We start from the raw sequence: 23207 nt of genomic DNA, 5'->3' as shown, positions 1-23207 counted from the left end.
CGCGCAGTTAACAGAGAAACATTTTTGACGCGTTTCACATGGACACTTGTAAAACCGATGTGTTCAGATCTAGCTCGTTTCGGTCTAAAACAGCTTGTCTCGTTGTAATAAGCACGAATGCAAGCATTTCGCGCCGTTATGAGAGAAAAAGTTGTCACGCGTTTCACGTGGACACTTGTAAAACCGCGTTGTTCAGATATAGCTCGTTTCGGTCTAAAACAGCTTGTCTCGTTCTATTAAGCACGAATACATGCTTTTCGCGCAGTTACAAGAGAAAAAGTTTTGACGCGTATCACACGGACACTTGTAAAACCGATGTGTTCAGATTTAGCTCGTTTCGGTCTAAAACAGCTTGTTTCGTTGTATTAGGCACGAATACATGCTTTTCGTGCAGTTATGAGAGAAAACGTTTTGACGCGTATCACACGGACACTTGTAAAACCGATGTATTCAGATCTAGCTCGTTTAGGTCTAAAACAGCTTGTCTCATTGTAGTAAGCACGAATACAAGCTTTTCGCGCAGTTATGAGAGAAAACGTTTTGACGCGTATCACACGAACACTTGTAAAACCGATGTTTCCAGATCTAGCTCGTTTTGGTCTAAAACAGCTTGTTTCGTTGTATTAAGCACGAATTTTCGCGCAGTTATAAGAGAAAAAGTTTTGACGAGTATCACATGGACACTTGTAAAATCGGTGTTCTGATTTAGCTCGTTTCGGTCTAAACAGCTTGTTTCGTTGTTTTAAGCACGAATACATGCTTTTCGCGCAGTTAGAGAAAAAGTTTTGACGCGTATCACATGGACACTTGTAAAACCGATGTGTTCAGATTTAGCTCGTTTCGGTCTAAAAAAGCTTGTTTCGTTGTTTTAAGCACGAATACATGATTTTCGCGCAGTTATAAGAGAAAGTTCTGGCGCGTATCACATGGACACTTGTAAAACCGATGTGTTCACATCTAGCTAGTTTTGGTCTAAAACAGCTTGTTTCGTTGTTTAAGCACGAATACATGCTTTTCGCGCAGTTATAGGAGAAAAAGTTTTGACGCGTTCACATGGACACTTGTAAAACCGATGTGTTCAGATTTAGCTCGTTTCGGTCTAAGACAGCTTGTTTTGTTGTATTAAGCACGATTACAAGCTTTTCGCGCAGTTATGAGAGAAGACGTTTTGACGCGTATCACATGGACACTTGTAAAACCGATGTGTTCAGATTTAGCTCGTTTCGGTCTAAACAGCTTGTTTCGTTGTATTAAGCGCGAATACATGCTTTTCGCGCAGTTATGAGAGAAAAAGTTTTGACGCGTATCACACGGACACTTGCTAATCCGATGTGTTCAGATCTAGCTCGTATCGGTCTAAAACAGCTTGTCTCGTTGTTTTAAGCAAGAATACATGCTTTTCGCGCAGTTATGAGAGAAAACGTTTTGACGCGTATCACACGGACACATGCAAAATCGATGTGTTCAGGTCTAGCTCGTATAGGTCTAAAAACAGCTTGTCTCGTTGTTTTCAGCTAGAACATGCTTCTCGCGCAGTTATGAGATTAAAAGTTTTGACGCGTATCACACGGACACTTGTAAAACCGATGTTCAGATTTAGCTCGTTTCGGTCGTTGTATTAAGCACGAATACATGCTGTTGCGCCGTTATGAGAGAACACGTTTGACGCGTATCACACGGACACTTGTAAAACCGATGTTTTCAGATCTAGCTCGTTTTGGTCTAAAACAGCTTGTTTCGTTGTTTAAGCACGAATTTTCGCGCAGTTACAAGAGAAAAAGTATTCACGCGTATCACATGGACACTTGTAAAATCGGTGTTCAGATTCACCTCGTTTCGGTCTAAACAGCTTGTTTCGTTGTATTAACCACGAATACAAGCTTTTCGTGCAGTTATGAGACAAAAATTTTTGACGCGTATCACAGGAACACTTGTAAAACCGTTGTGTTCAGATTTAGCTCGTTTCGGTCTAAAACAGCTTGTTTCGTTGTTTTAAGCACGGTTAATTGCTTTTCGCGCAGTTAGAGAAAACGTTTTGACGCGTATCACAAGGACGCTTGTAAAACCGATGTGTTCAGATTTAGCTCGTTTCGGTCTAAAACAGCTTGTTTCGTTGTTTTAAGCACGCATACATGCTTTTCGTGAAGTTAGAGAAAAGTTTTGACGCGTATCATATGGACACTTGTAAAACCGATGTGTTCAGATTTAGCTCGTTTCGGTCTAAAACAGCTTGTTTCGTTGTTTTAAGCACGAATACATGCTTTTCGCGCAGTTATAAGAGAAACATTTTTGACGCGTTCCACATGGACACTTGTAAAACCGATGTGTTCAGATTTAGCTCGTTTTGGTCTAAAACAGCTTGTTTCGTTGTATTAGGCACGAATTTATGCTTTTTGCACAGTTATGAGAGAAAAAGATTTGACGCGTATCACACGGACACATGTAAAACCGATGTGTTCAGATCTAGCTCGTTTTGGTCTAAAACAGCTTGTTTCGTTGCATTAAGCACGAATACAAGCTTTTCGCGCAGTTATAAGAGAAAAAGTTTTGACGCGTATCACATGGACACTTGTAAAACCGATGTGTTCAGATCTAGCTCGTTTCGGTCTAAAACAGCTTGTCTCGTTGTAATAAGCACGAATACAAGCTTTTCGCGCAGTTATGAGAGAAAACGTTTTGACGCATATGACATGGACACTTGTAAAACCGTTGTGTTCAGATTTAGCTCGTTTCGGTCTAAAACAGCTTGTCTCGTTCTATTAAGCACGAATGCATCCTTTTCGCGCAGTTATGAGAGAAAACGTTTTGACGCGTATCAAACGAACACTTGTAAAACCGATGTGTTCAGATTTAGCTCGTTTCGGTCTAAAACAGCTTGTCTCGTTCGATTAAGCACGAATACATGCTTTTCGCGCAGTTATGAGAGAAAAAGTTTTGACGCGTATCACACGGACACTTGTAAAACCGATGTGTTCACATTTAGCTCGTTTCGGTCTAAAACAGCTTATTTCGTTGTATTAGGCACGAATACATGCTTTTCGTGCAGTTATGAGAGAAAACGTTTTGACGCGTATCACACGGACACTTGTAAAACCGATGTGTTCAGATCTAGCTCGTTTAGGTCTAAAACAGCTTGTCTCGTTGTAATAAGCACGAATACAAGCTTTTCGCGCAGTTATGAGAGAAAACGTTTTGACGCATATGACATGGACACTTGTAAAACCGTTGTGTTCAGATTTAGCTCGTTTCGGTCTAAAACAGCTTGTCTCGTTCTATTAAGCACGAATGCATCCTTTTCGCGCAGTTATGAGAGAAAACGTTTTGACGCGTATCAAACGAACACTTGTAAAACCGATGTTTTCAGATCTATCTCGTTTGGTCTAAAACAGCTTGTTTCGTTGTATTAAGCACGAATTTTCGCGCAGTTATAAGAGAAAAAGTTTTGACGCGTATCACATGGACACTTGTAAAATCGGTGTTCAGATTTAGCTCGTTTCGGTCTAAACAGCTTGTTTCGTTCTATTAAGCACGAATACAAGTTTTTCGCGCAGTTATGAGAGACAAAAAGTTTTGACGCGTATCACATCGACACTAGTAAAACCGTTGTGTTCAGATTTAGCTCGTTTCGGTCTAAAACAGCTTGTTTCGTTGTTTTAAGCACGAATACATGCTTTTCGCGCAGTTAGAGAAAAAGTTTTGACGCGTATCACATGGACACTTGTAAAACCGATGTGTTCAGATTTAGCTCGTTTCGGTCTAAAAAAGCTTGTTTCGTTGTTTTAAGCACGAATACATGATTTTCGCGCAGTTATAAGAGAAAGTTCTGACGCGTATCACATGGACACTTGTAAAACCGATGTGTTCAGATCAAGCTAGTTTTGGTCTAAAACAGCTTGTTTCGTTGTATTAGGCACGAATACATGCTTTTCGCGCAGTTATAGGAGAAAAAGTTTTGACGCGTTCACATGGACACTTGTAAACCGATGTGTTCAGATTTAGCTCGTTTCGGTCTGAAACAGCTTGTTTTGTTGTATTAAGCACGATTACAAGCTTTTCGCGCAGTTATGAGAGAAAACGTTTTGACGCGTATCACATGGACACTTGTAAAACCGTTGTGTTTATATTTAGCTCGTTTCGGTCTAAGACAGCTTGTCTCGTTCTATTAAGCGCGAATACATGCTTTTCGCGCAGTTACGAGAGAAAACGTTTTGACGCGTATCACACGGACACTTGTAAAACCGATGTGTTCAGATTTAGCTCGTTTCGGTCTAAAACAGCTTGTTTCGTTGTATTAAGCGCGCATACATGCTTTTCGCGCAGTTATGAGAGAAAACGTTTTGACGCGTATCACACGGACACTTGTAAAACCGGTGTGTTCAGATCTAGCTAGTTTTGGTCTAAAACAGCTTGTTTCGTTGTATTAAGCACGAATACATGCTTTTCGCGCAGTTATACGAGAAAAAGTTTTGTCGCGTTCACATGGACACTTGTAAAACCGATGTGTTCAGATTTAGCTCGTTTCGGTCTAAAACAGCTTGTCTCGTTCGATTAAGCACGAATACATGCTTTTCGCGCAGTTATGAGAGAAAACGTTTTGACGCGTATGACACGGACACTTGTAAAACCGATGTGTTCAGTGCTGGCTCGTTTCGGTCTAAAACAGCTTGTCTCGTTGTTTTAAGCAAGAAAACATGTTTTTCGCGCAGTTATGAGAAAAAAAGTTTTGACGCGTATCACACGGACACTTGCTAATCCGATGTGTTCAGATCTAGCTCGTATCGGTCTAAAACAGCTTGTCTCGTTGTTTTAAGCAAGAATACATGCTTTTCGCGCAGTTATGAGAGAAAACGTTTTGACGCGTATCACACGGACACAAGCAAAATCGATGTGTTCAGATCTAGCTCGTATAGGTCTAAAACAGCTTGTCTCGTTGTTTTCAGCTAGAATACATGCTTTTCGCGCAGTTATGAGATAAAAAGTTTTGACGCGTATCACACGGACACTTGTAAAACCGATGTGTTCAGATCTGGCTCGTTTCGGTCTAAAACAGCTTGTCTCGTTCCCGATGAACCACAGATATCCGTCGTACGTCCGTTTAAGATCCGAATCTCCAGTGCAAAGGGGGGATGTCCGTAGGGCATCCGTGAGGATGTCCGTATTCGGATATCCGCATCGGAGATTTGGTGTATGTCCGATGGATATACGATTCTGTATAGCCATGGAATATCCGTTTTCATCCTTTCGTGGATATTTTGATTAGCCTGCAGCTGTGCATTGCAAATTTCAACATGCATTTTAATTTCTACAGTGGAATGCTTAATGAAACAATTGCTTAAACCTTCTAATGGCTTTGCCTCTGCATGCAAATGTAAAAAAGCTAAAACCACTTATGCTTCCTATAATTGGCTGCATTTTTTAGCTCAATTTGCGTGAGGTGTTATTTACTTCAAACTGTCCACACATTTTCAGGCGTGTAATCTGAAATACCTGCACAATAACTTTCGTATGTGAGCTGCACAATATAACCGCTCTCAACAACAGATCATTCCACTCTCGGCATGAATCTGTTATGGAAGCATTATATTGAAATTAAAAGCAATCATAACCTCTGGAGAAATACAAACACCTAGTAAATATTCAGCAGCAAACAAACGTAGGGCCCACAAAAGCTTTCAGGATACCAAAGGCTTGGCTATGAACGGATGGGGTGCAGACTAGTGCAGCCTCAAGCGGTGTCATTGCGATAGAAAAATTATAAAAGCAATATTAAATTTTATCACATAGACAAATAAAACTACTGTAGGTAACAATTTTAAATATAAAATGTTTCATTTTTAAAACTGCTGTAGAAAGTTAAAATGTTGCTACTATTTTTATTACTTTTTTTTGTTCGTCTGGGAACTACATTTCAGGGTACGCCAGCTACACACGTACCGCGGCTACCGCTAGCCACTCCACCAACCCCACCATCGCGTCAACCGCGCTGCCGTGCTCGCGACCGTGCTTGGTACCCAGGGACAGGTGTGCACGTGTGTCGTTGCGTGATTTCATTTTGTCGAGGTGAACTGAGCCACCCAGTTAGTCTTGAAGTGTTGCTTGTTGGGCGAGTTGGTGATCCATGAAAATAGAGCAGCGCGTAACAAAACAGGACACAAGGGAGAGACACGTAACGACACGAGCGCCAACTATCATTGTGGCGGGTTACGATTTGGCTCTTCTTAAAAAGTGGCATGCACGAATTTGGAAGGTCCCGTTTCTCAGCCTCGACCTTGCAGTGACGACAGTGTTGGCTTAGGTGGCCCGATTTGCTTTCATTAACATTGTAGTCATGTTCTTTTAGCCTGCTATTCACACATCTCCCTGTTTGCCCATGTGTGAATAGCAGGCTAAAAGAACATGACTACAATGTTAATGAAAGCAAATCGGGCCACCTAAGCCAACACTGTCGTCACTGCAAGGTCGAGGCTGAGAAACGGGACCTTCCAAATTCGTGCATGCCACTTTTTAAGAAGAGCCAAATCATAACCCGCCACAATGATAAGATTGTTCGAGAGATTATTGAGGCTCGTAGTATTTTGCGTGCAGGTAACAAGTGTGTGAGCGTGGCATCAGTGGCATTGTCAGCTAAAGAGCTCTCCTATCTAGAACGATGGAAACCAGCGAAAGGCTGACTCATCAATCTTTTTTGTTTTTCGTTTCGAGTTGTGGCTCATGTATTTATACGTAGCGACAGCAAGAAATAAACAGTTGATAGTTAGCGCTCGTGTCGTTACGTGTCTCTCCCTTGTGTCCTGTTTTGTTACGCGTTTCAGTTAGTCTTGCTCTTCGATGCACGTAGTTTCAAGTCTCAATTGTGCTTTCCGAAACGCCTAAAATCAAGATCGAGGAAAAGGCTTATGCAAGGGAAAAAGCCTCGCGCGAGACTAAGGTGCTCTTCGAGAACCTTGGGCGATGCAGTCGCCAAAGAACGGTACCCGTGCCTGCAGCTTCTGTTGCGTCGTCTGCCGCTTCTACTGTGTCGTCTGCCGCATCCAGTGATGGTGCCACTACAATATCAGACGCATTCTTTGACAGCCGCGCTCTCCAGAATATGCCCAAGTGACTGCCGTGAGCGACATAGCAGCAACACCAGGCCTCCCAGAAGTCGCGCCAGCTGTTTCTTCAGGCTTCCCTTGTTCATCGGCTTCAAGTTGCGATACAGCTTCCGAGGACCCTGCTGATTGCCCCAACCCAAAGCCAGCCACCGAGTCTCGCGATCTGGTGACAGCACTGCGGGCTTGGGCCCTAAAAGAAAACATTTCGCACTCGGCATTATCATCCTTACTCAATCTTCTGAAGGCACACCCTTTCGATACGACTTGCCTTCCGTCTGACGCTCGCACATTGCTCCGCACACCGCGAGAGACTGAATATTTCAGCGCTGACCGCTATGCCACCCGGGGAATACTGTCATTATGGTCTCGAGCACCAGCTCAGAAACATGCTGTCACATAGAAGTCTCGAAGGCAGGTCTGTTAGTCTTTCTTTTAATATTGATGGACTCCCAATTTCTAAAAGCTCTAGAATGCACTTATGGATAATTCAGTGCCAGGTTTTTGAATTTCGCAGCGCTGCACCTTTTGTTGTAGGTGTATTTGCTGGAATATCAAAGCCAAACTGGCCAATGAGTTCCTATCTCCTTTCGTCACTGAACTGGGGCAGCTTATTTCATGCGGGATTAACGTGCAAGGTCAAATTTTCCAGGTTTCAGTGAGGAGCCTTATTTGCGATGCTCCAGCGTGGTCTTTCATCTTCTCTATCAAAGTCCACATGGGGTATTCAGGTTGCCCAAAATGCTCTGTAGAAGGAATGTATGTTAACAACAGGGTTGTCTTCCCTTCAAAAAGCTCGACACTAAGGACAGACGATTCTTTCAGACGCCAGACTCACCAAAATCACCACAATGACGTGTCAGTTCTTACGTCACTACCCATTGACTGCATCACAAGTGCGCCTCTTGACTATATGCACTTGATGTGCCTTGGTGTCATGAAAAAGTTGTTAAAGCTATGGTTGGAATGGGCCACTGAGCATACGTCTGGGGCCAGCAGAGCGCAAGAAGTTGTGCGATGCGAACATCTCCTTAGCTGCACACGTGCCGAGTGAGTTTGTGCGAAAACCACGAATCATTGTGGAGTTTGACCGCTGGAAGGCAACCGAATTCAGTCTTTTTTTGTTGTATACAGGTCCAGTAGTACTCAAATCTGTTCTTCCTACTGCTGTGTACTCTAACTTCCTCGCCTTACACTGTGGTGCTTTTCTTCTTGCCCATCCTGCACTGTGCCACAAGTATGTGGAGTTTTCAGAGGCACTTCTTCAGCATTTTGTGAAGACATTTCCAAGTCTATATGGAGACGAACATATTTCTTATAATGTTCACTGTCTTCTACATATAGCTAATGATGTGCGCAACCATGGGCCGCTTGATTCATTCAGTGCATTTCCATTTGAAAACAACATGCAGTTTTTGAACCGCCTTCTCAAAAGGCACAGTGCTCCACTCGCCCAACTGTACAATCATCTAAAGGAGCGGGAAAACATGGAACCTATTGATAGGTCATCACCATCCACTGTCAAACTTGAAAGGCAGCACACAGATGCACCTCTATTTTTTGGTTGCAGTCCTCCATTGTATAAGTGTGCAAAGTTTGAAAATTTCAAGCTTGTTTCAGGGACAGCCAACAATTGCTGTATGATAAAGGGCTCTGTAATCCTTGAGAAGAGCTTTGCATGCTTGACTACAACACTAGCACCTTGTATAATTGGCAGAGAATTCACAGTGAAAGAGAACTTTTACAGCAAACCATTTATCTCTGGTCAAATTGGGGTTTTCGTTGTCTCTAGGCCATCTGGTATAAAATGCTGGCCAGTAGATGGTGTCCGTAAGCTCGTCAGGTTTCCTTTTTCTGAGAAGTCAATTGTTATTCCACAGCTACATACATGTTAGCTGTCAGAGGCAAACTTTTTAGTATCAGGTTTAACATTTCAAAAAAACATGGACTATGAAAGAGACTATAGTGAATGGGTTTGGTTTGGTTTATGCGGCTTAACATTCCAAAGTGACTAGGCTATAAGGGACACTGTAGTGGAGGGCTCTAGATAATTTCGACTACCTGGGGTTTCTTAACGTGCACTGACAAAACGCAGTACTCGCGCCTCTAGAATTTTGCTTCCATCGAAGTGCAGCTGTCGTCTTTCAGGTCAGTAGCCGAGCACTAACCACTGAGCCACCACGGTGGCCAGTGAATGGGTTCCAGATCAATCTCGGTCACCTGCAATTCTATATGTGTACTGACACCACACAGTACATCATACTGCCGCCATAGAAGTGCAGTCAAGATTACTGAATCCATCTTCTCCGACTCGGCAGTCGAGTGCCCTAAACACAGAGCCACTGTGGTGGAGCTTGGGAAGTACTACTGAGTGACAGCATTACAGATTTTGATGATCCACTATTGCAAAGACAAGCCATTCCTGCTGTAACCCTCTCTCGGCTACAGTTGCGGCCCTTGCAGGTCTGCTCAATCTTGCACATCATGAAGAAAACACACAAGTAAGTACAGCCATCTGCCTTTTAAGTTTTCTAATCACATACAGAATTTTTCTAGCCCCTAGAACTGCGGAATGCATCAATGCTCATGGGATGCATTATCTCTTACTCTGCCTCTGTGTTCAGTGGTAAGTTACAGTTGCTTGGCAAATGTTGCCTACTCTCACACTCTGTTAACTTGTTTTCTCACGGATGGTGCATAGATGTGAACAGCCTGTTCTGGTATAGGAGGTTGCAGTACGGAGCAGCAGTCCACATGTAAGTTTGTAGTGCGTTGTTAAAATTTCCAACTCCCCAAATGCATATCTCGCTTTTTCCTTTGCAGCATGCTTGTGGAGGCTCGTGCAGCTGATTGTAGCAAATGTGCCACATCGTACAGTCAACAGGTATGTAGTAACACCAGCATAAGTGTTGACCACTCTTACAGCCTGTCCACTTATTCCCTCAGGATTGCTGCGTGGATGTGACCAGCCCATTCAGAGCAACTGTGTAGTAGCTTGCGCTGCAGAGGAGCAGTCTACATGTGTAAGTTCGAAGTCTTGTTGAAAGTGCCAACTTCCCTCATGCATTTTCCAGTATTTCTTTTTGAGCATGCATGTGGACGGCTCGTGCAGATCATTGTAGCAAATGTGCTACATCGTAGAGTCAACAGGTTTGTATACTAGTATCAGTTAGCAGAAGTGTTGCCCACTCTCGCAAATTATCCACTTGTTCCCTCAGGGTTCCTGCATGGATTTGACCAGCCCATTCAAAGCAACCATATGCTACTGAGGAGCAGTGTGCACGTAAGTTCAAAATATGTTGAAATTGTCAACTGCCCTTATGCATTTTTCATATTTTCCTTTGCATCATTTGTATGGATGGCTCATGCAATTGACAGTTGCAAATGTGTGACATTATAGAATCAATAGGTAGACGTTCTATCTCTAGTATCTTTCATTATGATCTTCCGTGGCAGTATCTTGAATTGAAAAATCATGTACCCTTTCAGTGACACTATTTTTGCATTTGTTTTCTTGGGAAAAAACTTCTTTTACAACAGATTCAACTGAGAATACAACCTGCACACAGTCACCCCTTCCTATTGCGTGGGACTTCTTCCTGCATCAAGCGTGAAGAATGCTTCTTGAAAGCTGAATGCATGTATTAATGCCTTTAATAAAATTATTTTGAGTTTAAGACAACTTCCTTTGGGTTTATTTGCTTCCTATAGGGACATGCATTTGCCATATGGTGAGGCCCGATTTTGGGGCTTGTACAGCTATATTAGTGGCTGCAGTCAGCAAGGCCTGCTTCATAATAGCACAGCATGCCCAACATGCCAATGGCCTCATTAGATCCGTGGGGGATATCCTCGGATATTTGGATCGGACATCCATCGGAGATCGTTCCAGTTACATATGTACGTCCTTGGAACGTCCGACGGAGATCCGTCGGACATCGGCGGATCTCCCACGGATATCCGTATATCCGAAAACGGACATACGTAGTACGTCCGCTGGACGTACAGTGGTTGATTGGGTTGTTTTAAGCACAAATACATGCTTTTCGCGCAGTTATGGGAGCAAATGTTAATCTCCCAAAGAATAATCTCCCCTTTCATAGTTTCAAAGACTCTCACGGAATCATTAGGCCCTGGCTATAAGGTGACGAAGCTGGCCAGTGGAGATCTACTCCTTCAAATCAGAGACAAAGCACAGCATTCTAAGCTCTAAAACATAGCAACCTTTGGAGAAATACCTGTTTCTATCAGTGCACATAGATCCCTCAATACTGTGAAAGGGGTGATTGCAGAACAAGACTTCCTCACTCTGAAAGAAGCAGAAATGCTAGACGGTCTCAAGGACCAGAATGTCACTGCAGTACAGCGCATAAGAATCAGGAAAGAAGACAAAGAAATTCCAACAAAGCACTTAGTTCTGACTTTTGCCTCCAGTCAACTCCCTGATACCATTGAAGTAGGTTACATGAAAATAGCAGTCAGACCATACATTCCAAATCCTCGCCGGTGTTTCAAGTGCCAAAGGTTTGGCCATGGATCGCAGAGTTGTCGTGGCCGCCAAACCTGTGCCAAATGTGCATCTAATGAGCACGAATTTGATGTCTGCAATGCAGCACCAAAGTTCGCTAACTGTGAAGGGGACCACCCCGCATATTCTAGGTTTGCCCATCCTGGAAGAAAGGAGAGGAAATTATTACTATCCAAAACCAAAGAAAACATTTCATTCCAGGAGGCACGGAAAAGAATTAAAGAAACTCAGGGAACTTTCTTGTTCACGGCAAAAACAACTTTCGCCGATGTGGTGCGATGGGGCGGGGCACCACACCAGGCTTCTGCATCTGCCCAGGCCACACACAGTGAGCCGAAGGCAGGGCCATCCGCGCCCCGGGCAGACGCAGCGAAGGCTGCCCTGCCAACCTCTAAAAAGGGCCCGGCGGCCTCCGGGTCAGCCGCCCGCAAGGCCTCTCCCAGTCGGAAGAGGCCTACAAACAGTACACCCGTGGGCTCTCCGCGGCGTGCCAGAACCTCTAGCGAGGTGACGGACGTAGCACCGAGCTCACCTCCGCTGCAGCGACGGCGGAGCTCTCTTTATAGAAAAAAAAACAAAAATCGTCACAACTGGCCCCAAAGAATAGAGACCTAATTTTTTAAATACATCCCCCAAAAAATCAAAATGACATTCGTAATACACTGGAATTGTAGGGGATTATTTAATAACTTAAGTGATATAAAAGACATCTTAGCCACATTCGCACCCGTGGCCTTACGTATCCAAGAAACAAACTTAGGCCCCAAAAACACAAATGTACTCAAGAAACATAAAGTATTTCGCCGTGACCGAGAGAACGCAAGCCGGCTCTCAGGTGACGTTGCTATCATAGTGAGAAATGATGTCCCGGCTCGTGAGCTTCAACTAAAGACTAAATTTGAAGCTGTTGCAGCTACTCTGCTCACACACAAAACACTAACATTGTGTTGTATTTACCTTGACCCCCATCTCATAGTAACCATACGAGAATTAGAAAATCTTTTAGAGCAGCTACCAGAGCCGTATCTGGTAGTTGGTGATTTTAACGCCCATTCCTCGTTCTGGGGGAGTGAAAAAACGGATGCCCGAGGACAAATTATAGAGGATTTTATTCTGAGCAATATTTGTCTGCTGAACTCTGGCAAAACCACTTACTGCTCTCCAGCCTCAAGGAAAATGAGCTGTTTAGATCTCTCTCTTAGTTCGCCGACTGTTTTTAACGATTTTAAATGGGATGTCATAGACAACCCATATGGCAGTGATCACCTTCCCGTAATAATCAGTCTAACATCTGCACCTGCAATAACCCCTACAAAACCTCGACGCTGGATGCTCTCTTTAGCTGACTGGGAACTTTTTAGATCAGAAGCCAGGTTAGAAAAAATAGTTTTAGAAAAGATTGACATCAATGAAATAAATAAGAAGTTCACTGATAGTATCTTAGCTGCCGCCCACTTGGCTATTCCAATGTCTTCAGAAATGGTACGGCCAAATCAAAAAGTTTGGTGGACACAGGATTGTAAAGATGCGAAAAAAAACGACAAAATAGAGCTTGGAGTATTTTTCGCCGGTACCCCACACGAGAACCTAGTAAATTTTAAAAAGGCAAGAGCTAAAGCTCGGTATGTCGTCATGACAGAGCTATGTGTCATCCATAAACAGTCAGATCACATAAAAAAATGTGGGAACAGGTAAGAAAATTAAATGGCAACTTCTCACCATACACAATGCCGCCTTTGACACCGCCTAGTACACAAACAAATATAAGAGAACAGGCAGATATACTGGGTGAGCACTTTGCTGCAGTTTCTAGCTCGTCGCATTACACCCAGTCATTCCTAAAATACAAAAACCTGGCCGAAGAACGATGACTCCCAACGAGTGGAGGTGCTAATGAACAATACAATACTTTAATTACCCTCCAGGAAATCAATAGAGTACTCTCTTCTGACAAAAAACAGCCCCAGGACCTGACCAAATACACTATGAAATGCTGGCCCATCTATCCCAGTCTGCCATAGAAGCACTTCTAAGATTCTTTAACAAAATTTGGGTATCAGGCAAACTACCCGCAGCCTGGAAAAAAGCTCATATTGTACCATTTCTTAAACTCGGGAAAGAACCAACCTCCCCCAGCAGTTATAGACCCATAGCTCTTACCAGTTGCTTTGCCAAATCGTTTGAAAGTGTCCTGAACATAAGAATAACTTTTGTCCTTCAATCCTGTGACCTTCTTGATATCAATCAGTGTGGTTTTAAAAAGGAATGCTCCACTACAGATCACTTGGTTCGTCTGGAAAATACTGTCAGAGAAGCTTTTATACACAAACAGCCCTGTCTTGCAGTATTTTTTCACTTAGAAAAGGCACATGACACGACCTGGAGGTTCGGGATCCTTCAAGATCTTGCCGAGCTTGGAATCCGAGGCAGAATGTTGAAAATTGCTTAAAAGACTTCTTGTCCAGCCGTTCATTCCACGTGAGCCTAGGCTCAACCCTCTCAAAGAATTTTATTCAGGAGAATGGAGTACCTCAAGGATGTATTTTAGGTACAACACTCTTCGTAGTAAAAATGAATTCTATTAGGAAAATAATCCCGAGGTCTATTATTATTCTGTCTATGTTACGACCTTCAGATAGCATGCACATCCTCCAACATATCTACATGCGAAAGACAAATACAGCTTACAATAAATAAACTGGCAACATGGGCAGATAAGAAAGGTTTCCAGTTCTATCCACAGAAAACTGTGGCGTTACGTTCTTCACTCAAATGGGGCGTACAGACAGATGCCACTCTACACATAAACAAAACCCAGTTACCTTTTAAGAATGAACACAAATTTCTAGGCATAACTTTTGATAAAAACTTACTTTCCTGCCCCACATAAACGCTTTGAAAAAGAAAGCATCGCAGTCTTTGAACATACTGAAAGTCCTTTCCCGTAAACACTGGGGTTCCGATCAGGTATGCCTTCTACAGATTTATCGTTATTAGTACGTTCGATTTTAGACTATGGTTGCATAGTGTATGGCTCAGCAAGGCCATCGTACTTAAAACGACTCGACCCAGTGCAAAACTTGGGTTTACGTCTTTCAACTGGTGCTTACAGAACGTCGCCCATAAATAGTCTTTATGTTGAAACTAATGAACCATCACTCACAGACAGAAGAACTATGCTGACATGCTCATACATTCTTAAAATTCGTTCCATTCCAAAACACATGCTACCCAATAGTTACAAAGTGCCCACCTCGAACACTGTTTACCAACAAACCTCTGGTAATCAGGCCAATTCTGCGCTTTGAAGAGAAATGCCAAGAAATAGATCTAATGGACACATTGCCTAACATTGTCCACAAACCTGACCCACTCCCACCTTGGTACTGCCTGCCCTCTATGTGCGACTTCACATTAACACAGTTTCAGAAAAAACAAACACCACATGAGCATATATTACAAGAATACTTAACCCTAAATGAAAAATACAGAGAATACACAGCATTTTATACAGACGGATCAAAATCTCCACACTATGTAGGAAGCGCTGTGGTTCAAAATAATTGGGAAACAACAGTACGGCTGCCTGAGTACGCATCCATTTTCAGGGCAGAGTGTTACGCAGTCTCTGTGGCTGTAGAAAAAATTATAAATGAGAATATTGTAAATAGTATCATTTACACTGATTCTGTGAGCGTACTCACCTCACTTCACCATAGAAATGCGGTTACACCACTAATCGAGGACATCATTCATAACATAAGAAGAGCCACAACACAGGGACAAGACAAAATTTTGATGGGTGCGAAGCCACATCGGAATCACAGGCGATGAGAAGGCGGATGCATGTGCTGCAGAAGCTCGGAACAAAGAAATAAAGAACGTGAACATTCCTTACAAAGATGGCATGAAGCTGGTACAGTGTAAAATCAGGTATAAATGGCAGTCCCAATGGAACACTGAAAGAAATAATAAGCTACACTTAGTAAAACCATTAATAGAAGAATGGAAATCATGCTCACACGAAAAACGTTTCATCGAAGTTATTCTATGCCGTCTCCGTATTGGACACACACACCTAACACATAACTTTATAATGACAAAACAAGAGAGACCTTTATGTGTGAAATGCGGAGATGAGCTCACAGTAAATCATATCCTATTCCCGTGCACACAACTCGAACGGCTAAGGAAACAATATATTACCGTATTTTATAATGAATGCATTCCCTTCCACCCCAATTTACTTTTAGGAGATAATCCACTTGTATGAACTTCATTTGTTTTTAGTTTCCTAAAAGACGCAGCGATTTTAAACAAATTATAATATCACAGAACTATCATTTCTAAAAACTTACCTTATGCTTTGACGCATTTTATGATACACCTCATCTATTTTTTTAGGCCGGAGAGGAAGGCTGAGGTCTACATTTGATTAGTGGGGCTCCTCGGAGTCCTTGTCCGGACAAGGACTTTCACTGAGGACAACCATTTGTTGAAATAAATTATACCATGTGTTTGGCGCATGATAGCCTGAGTTGCTTATGCGCCATAAAACCCAATACAATACAATACTTCAACGAAGAGGCCTTCTCATGGTACGAGATGTGGTGCAACAGAACTGGGGACCCATCAGAAGTATCTTACTGCGAACTTCTAGATCAGGCCAAGACATTATTCCCCGGTGTTGCAAAAGCCATTGATGTGTCTCTAGCCTTGTCAGTTACGAACGCTCCTTGAGCACAATGAGGAGAATGAAAACGTGGCTACGCTCGACGATGACAATCGACAGGCTGGACGGCCAGGCTCAGTGTGCACCGAGAGCGTGTAATGAAGCACAGAAATGACTTTAACACCTGTGTGATCACGCAATTAGCCCAGAAAAATCAGAGGCGTCTGCAGTTGCTGTTCAAGGAAGACTGAGTGACTGTAGTTGCCTGTTTGTGAACATATTGTGCTGTGTGCTGGTCATCAATTCGGGTGAGTCGAGAACCCGCACGCAGCAAGACTGAGCATTCTTCTCCTCGAAGTGATAGTATATTTTTGCATTTTTTACTAATTTTAATTGTTTGTTCGTTAATAAATTCCAATATATCTCTCCAAGCCATGCATTAATTTGCTGTTTGTATTTTTTTTCATGTGCGTATTTTACTTATTTATTTATAAACAAATAAATAAATTTACTCCGCAAATATTGCCTTTTTGCTACGAACATACCACTGCCCCTCCCCCTCCGGCACCAACAACCAGCGCTCCCCGCCCCTGCAAAAAATTCTGCGGACGCCCTTGCATCCGACTCCAGCTGATTCATGGCTTGCTCGATATTGATTTACATTCAATATCGGGCAAGCCATGAGCCAGCTGCAGGCCATTGGAGGTGGGTGTGAAACGATTCCTTAATATTCCCCGCGAAGCTATAGATTCTGCAAGAGTAATAAGGAGAGGGATCCAAGACGAAGCTGCATTAATAAAGCTTGCTATTGGTTACCGGGGCAATGTCGGCGAATGGCTGGACAGAGGTCTCAAAGTGACATTTGTTCTTGCTTAGGTTGGCATTGGCACATGATATCAAGCCACTTACCAAACAATTAAAATTCGGCCTCGGTTGTGTATAGGCTCCTGTTTGGCCCTACCTCGGGAGGTCGGCAAAACGCGTCGGGCCGACCCAAATCGGCCTCTGGGAGTCCCCAGCCTCGACCTAGGGTATCCAGCAAGGTCGGCCCGTGCAGTTCTGGTCGGCTTGCTGACATCACACCCATTGGGGTCTTCTCCTCTGTGTCTTCTTTTTTGCGCTCGTTAATCATGAACACAGAAATGAATTGTATATGGGTTAGTGAAAACACATCTTAGGGACATTTAGCAACCACCCTTTAATCTTGACTATGCATGGGAATTTTGCAATGGGACAGAGGGTAGCAGAAAGGGGGTGGAATTGGGGCATTTATTCAAAAAGTATGTATTGGCATCTTGGTGAAAAAACAGCGCACAAGCAGACACAGACAGAAAGAAGGGGACAAGCGCTGAACTAGCAACTGAGGTTTTATTGAGAAGCATGGCGAAATATATACAGCACAGCATACAGCATTCAAAAAACATATAAACAGCACATAAAAGGCGGATAAGAAGCCAGCATCCAAAATCATCGCTTAACGTTGCATATCCAAGAATTCCATCTCTTTTGTTGAAAGAAGGATAGACGGGGTGCTGACACATGAGTCCTCCGCTTTTGCTATCGCCCTGGCCTCGATAATTTCCCTTGTTATTGTGCACTTGTTTCGTGCCAGGATTTTGCAGCCGTGAAGGTCGGGTATGCAGGCAGGTTTATGATTGCAACGGTGACAGTGCTTAGCCAGAAAACCTGATGAAGCAATGGATCTTACATTGTTGTTATGCTCCAGTAATCTTTCGTTAAGACACCGACCGGTCTGGCCGATGTATCTGCTTCCACACGGTAACTTAATTTCATAAACAACACCCTGATCACATGCAACAAAAGGATTCTGGTGGTTGATTTTGCATCCAGGACGAGGCTTTTTCATTGGATTTGTCGCTTTACACAGTTTTATTAGTTTTTCTGGGGCAGAAAACACAACCTTAACATCGGCCTTCTTGGCTATTTTCTTAAGGCTGTGCGAGATCCTATGCATATAAGGGATGACCACAACTTTTTGTTTATCATCTCTTTGTCCCTTTTGTTGATTGCATCCCGTCTGCCCTTCCGCTTTTTTCTCTTTTAGAACACCTTCCGCCACTGACACTAGCAATTCACTGGGGTAGCCAGCCGCACCTAGACGGGCAGTTTGTTTAAGTAGGCTTTCCTCAACTGTGTGAAAACACGACTTGTTTAATGCATTACGAAAGCAAAGCTTAGCTATACCCCTTTTCACCAATTTCGAGTGTGCCGAATCGTACGGAAGTATCGGCTTTTTTCCCCTAGGATCAGGTTTTCTGGCTAAGCACTGTCACCGTTGCAATCATAAACCTGCCTGCATACCCGACCTTCACGGCTGCAAAATCCTGGCACGAAACAAGTGCACAATAACAAGGGAAATTATCGAGGCCAGGGCGATAGCAAAAGCGGAGGACTCATGTGTCAGCACCCCGTCTATCCTTCTTTCAACAAAAGAGATGGAATTCTTGGATATGCAACGTTAAGCGATGATTTTGGATGCTGGCTTCTTATCCGCCTTTTATGTGCTGTTTATATGTTTTTTGAATGCTGTATGCTGTGCTGTATATATTTCGCCATGCTTCTCAATAAAACCTCAGTTGCTAGTTCTGCGCTTGTCCCCTTCTTTCTGTCTGTGTCTGCTTGTGCGCTGTTTTTTCACCAAGATGCAAAACCAACTAGCCCATTCAGCTGCTTTACTGACAATGTATTGGCAAAGTGTCAAACAGGAATGCAAGGAAAACTTATGGCTAAAACGAAATGCTTTCGACTAGAATTTGTGTTTGGGCTAGTTGGTTCATACTTGAAACATTAGAGAACAGCGCAAAAGAATGGCACAGAAAACTGCAGAAACATAGAAACACGCGCCCATCCGGTGTTAATGTTTCTGCTGTTTTCTGTGCCGTTCTTTTGCGCTGTTATCTAATGTTAAAAGGAAAAGTGGCAGGGAAGCAAACACTCCTTCGCTTTTTTTTCCTGTGGACAGGAGCTAGTGCCAAAGAGGAAAACAGAAATATGGTAGAATGCGACATCGATGAGCTAGGAGGACAGGGCGGGATAATTATACTAGGCGACATGAATGCCCACACAGAAGACCTGGATGGGTACAGAGATTCGACAGGAAGCATGCTGCTGGATATGTGTGACAGGCATGAGTTAGCTGTACAGTACCAAGACGTGTGAAGATCTCATAACATGGGAGGCAGGGAGTCTGCACTCGACGATAGATTATGCACTTACGAGGGGCTGCTGAGAAGTTCCTGGCATTGCACAGAAAGAAAAGAGCCAGATTTTTTAAAGTTCACATTTAGTCAACATATTACCCCCCTCAGACTGATGCAATTGTTACATCGTTTTTTTCAGCTTTTCTATTGCATTAAAAAGATTATGTGACAGGTCATCAAATTTACTTTCAGCGGCATGTTTGACAACCGCAATGTCACGCAAATGACGACTCTTGAGATATGTTTCTTGAAGTTCGGAAAGAGATGGCCGTCAGAAGGGACCAGGTCAAGTGACTAAGTGGGATTTATGGTGGGTGAACAGCGCAACAAAGGCGGGACAAAGGCAGGACAAGCGCCTTTGTCCCACCTTTGTTGCGCTGTTCACCCACCATGAATGCTTACCAACTCGCCAGCAAGCTCCCGGGAGATGTTCAGTATCTGGACTATCTTTATGGCGGATATTCGCCGATCCTCAAAAAACAGCTTATGGACAGCATCGCTTGTGGCCGCGTCTGCTGACGTTGTGGGGAGCCCACTACGGAGCTCATCCTCAACAGTGAAATTCGCAGTCTTGAAACGAGCAATCCAGGTTTTGACAGTGCTTTAGGAGGGACACTCCTCAACTAGTGTTTGTGACATCCCACTGTGAATATCCTTTGCAGACTTTCCCTGCAGGAAAAAAAAAATTTCATGGCAACCCTTAACACCACAGGCGTGAAACTTGCTTGTGCCTCTGCCATCTCTAGCTGGTTCTAGCTGAAATTAAAAATAGTTACAAAAACCGGAAACAATGTCTGACACTTACCTAGTTACACTAAAAAATATTATGCTTTTTATGGTAGCAAATTAATCCTTCAATTTGATATGAAAGAGGGCAAAGCCAGAGAGTTCTCAGCGCCCCCTCGTATGTCCCATGGGATGTATAATAAGTAAGTGGTAATGATGGCGCCTCTTAACCTGAACATGGGTCCAGAAGTCTCGGTAGTGAACACAAACGTATCAACTAAGTTTCAGAAAAGAAACCAATCTAAGAGCGAGGCAAGATGAACAGTCAGTTGGGATCTTTTACTCAGAGGGCCGCCGCGGTGGCTCAGTGGCTATGGCGAAGGTCGCGAGTTCGATACCGGCCGCGTACTGTGCGGTGTCAGAGCACCTTAAAGAACCCGAGGTGGTCAAAACATCCGGCGCCTTTCACTGTGGCATCCCTCATAGCCGGAGTCGCTTGGGACGCTAACCCCCCATAAACCATAAACCTTTTACTCAGAAATGCAGTTGGAAGCAGAAACCAAACAAATTGAGAAAAATTTTTGAGGATAATTAAACAGAATGGACTTATACAAAATTAAATCGATTACTTGACCTAGATAGAGCGTGTTGTCGGGCTAGTTGGTTCAATACTTGACCCAGAGAAAGCTAAGGTGCGAGTCAAGACAAAAAGAAAAAGAAGACACAAACCGAAAAGTTGGTGGGATGAGGAGTTCAGGTAGGCCAAAGAGAAACATCTGGAAGCTACACAGATATTCCAAGAAAAGGGGGAAACCAGAGGCCGAAGTAGACAGAAAATTTAGACATGTAGACAAAATGTAGAAATGTAGACAGAAATGTAGAAAATGTAGAATTCATAAAGTGTAGAAGGGAAGCATCCTATTTGATTAATGAGAAAATAAGAAGAAAGGGCACCCAGTGGATGTCAAAAGTAGATAAAAAGGATAGAAAAGCAATTACATATCAGGATATTTGGCTAGAAGGGTACGAAGCAACGGAACGTATTATTATTATTATTATTATTATTATTATTATTATTATTATTATTATTATTATTATTATTATTATTATTATTATTATTATTTACTATTTATGACACACTACAGGCCGTGAGGCCGAAGCAGGAATGGATTACAGAAACATCACAGATTGGCAACAACAAACTGGCAACACTTCGTTAGGGTGGCTAGACTGGGGAGGTGTGAAGACCGCGGCGCTTTCCCTCGGGCGCGCGTGACCCCTCTGCGCACCGATGCCGCCAGGGGAAATGTGGCGCTGCTACTAGCGGCGCGGGAAAGTGCATGGTGGATGCAATGGCCAGAGCCCGGGAGGTGGTGGTGGGTAGCATGGATGGCGAACACCTTGTGGTCATCCATGCTGGTCTCAATGATGTACTGCAGGGGAGGAGCCAGAATCTTGAGACGCAGTTGGAGGTGGGGATGCGTAGGCTTAGAGAGGCCTCTGAGTGTGTGCATGTGACCATATGCACAATCCCAGAGGTCCAGAGGCAGGCTCGCGAAACGGAAAGGAGGGTCGTAGAGACTAATCGGGTAATTAGGCTATTGAGTCGACGACTAAGATACGAGGTGATGGAGGTCAACAGGGAAGTGTACGAGGTTAGGCCCCACCCTTTTGCACAGGATGGCATCCACTACGGTGGTGCCACTGGCAAGAAGGTGGGTAGTAGGATAGGTCGCCAGGCAACAGCTTTTTTGGGGGGACCCAGAGCTCTGAAGGAACCAGTGTAGAGAAGGAAGAATTAAGATCAAACGGACAATGGAACCATAGGGGAAGAAAGAGACGCAAGCGCCAGGGCCAAGTTAATTCAGATATAGGTTTCATTAACATGCAAGGTGGCAGGAATAGACTGAAATGGGAGGAAATAGAAGAACAGTTAAGACAGGAGGAATTAATGGTATATGGTTTAGCGGAAACACATCTTAGAGACATGGAGCAACCACCCTGTAACCCAGACTACGCATGGGAATATTGCAATAGAACAGAGGGCAGCAGAAAGGGAGGTGGAATTGGGGCATTCATTCATAAAAGTAAGAATTTTCAAAGGGTTAGACTGGGATGCAGGGAACATTTATGGCTAAAAGGAACAGTGGCAGGCAAGCAAACACTCCTTGGCTTTGTATACCTGTGGACAGGGGTTAATGCCAAAGAGGAAAACAGGAAAATGTTAGAATGTATTGCAAGCGACATTGATGAGCTAGGAGGACAGGGCGAGATAATTATATTAGGCGACATGAATGCACACATAGAAGACCTGGATGGGTACACGGATTCGACAGGAAGCATGCTGCAGGACATGTGTGACAGGCATGATTTAGTTGTATGCAACAGCACCGAGAAGTGTGAAGGGCTCATAACATGGGAGGCGGGGAGTCTGCACTCGACGATAGATTATGCACTAATGTCACAGAGGATGTATAACAGATTAGGGGTAATGAGCATAGATGAAGATGGTTCCAGAAGTCTAGGTAGTGACCACAAGCGTATCAAGTTGAGCTTCAGAAGAAAAAGCAATGTAGGACTGAATCAAGATAAACATTCAGGGGGAAATTTTTACTCAGAAAAGCAATTGGAAGTAGCAGCCAAACAAATCGAGAAAGTAATTTTTGAGGATAGTGAAACAGAATGGACTTATACCAAATTAACTCGATTACTGGAGCTAGAGCTAGCTAAGGTGGGAGTAAAGCTAAAAGGGAAAAGATGCAAACCCAAGAGTTGGTGGGATGAGGAGGTCAAGAGGGCAATAGAAAAGCGCAAGGAAGCATCCAGGGAACACAGATATTCCAAGAAGAGGGGGGAACCAAAACCCGAAGTAGACAGAAAATGGGATACCTTCATAAAGTGTAGAAGGGACGCATCCTATTTGATTAATGAGAAAATTAGAAGAAAGGGTGCCCAATGGATGTCAAAAG

General features: G+C 43.4%; 1 long non-coding RNA gene across 8 annotated transcripts; it reads left to right on the top strand.

Moving 5' to 3' along the window:
* The first annotated feature begins 5947 nt into the window (after positions 1-5947).
* LOC144112575 (uncharacterized) lies at positions 5948-10769 on the top strand. Of its 8 annotated transcripts, XR_013310319.1 has the most exons (8): positions 5948-6081; positions 6817-9592; positions 9648-9717; positions 9793-9847; positions 9915-9975; positions 10038-10114; positions 10310-10374; positions 10632-10769. It is a non-coding gene; the product is annotated as an uncharacterized LOC144112575 (long non-coding RNA). The 8 variants fall into 8 exon arrangements; XR_013310320.1 differs by having other exon boundaries at positions 6817-9717; positions 10038-10241; XR_013310318.1 differs by lacking the exons at positions 5948-6081; positions 6817-9592 and adding an exon at positions 10166-10241 and having other exon boundaries at positions 9673-9847.
* Positions 10770-23207: the final 12438 nt, after the last annotated feature.

The sequence above is a fragment of the Amblyomma americanum genome, unplaced genomic scaffold (assembly GCF_052857255.1).
Source record: "Amblyomma americanum isolate KBUSLIRL-KWMA unplaced genomic scaffold, ASM5285725v1 scaffold_425, whole genome shotgun sequence".
Taxonomy (NCBI): Eukaryota; Metazoa; Arthropoda; class Arachnida; order Ixodida; family Ixodidae; genus Amblyomma; species Amblyomma americanum.
The sequence above is the reverse complement of the archived record's forward strand: the minus strand, read 5'-3'. Positions and strand labels throughout refer to the sequence as shown.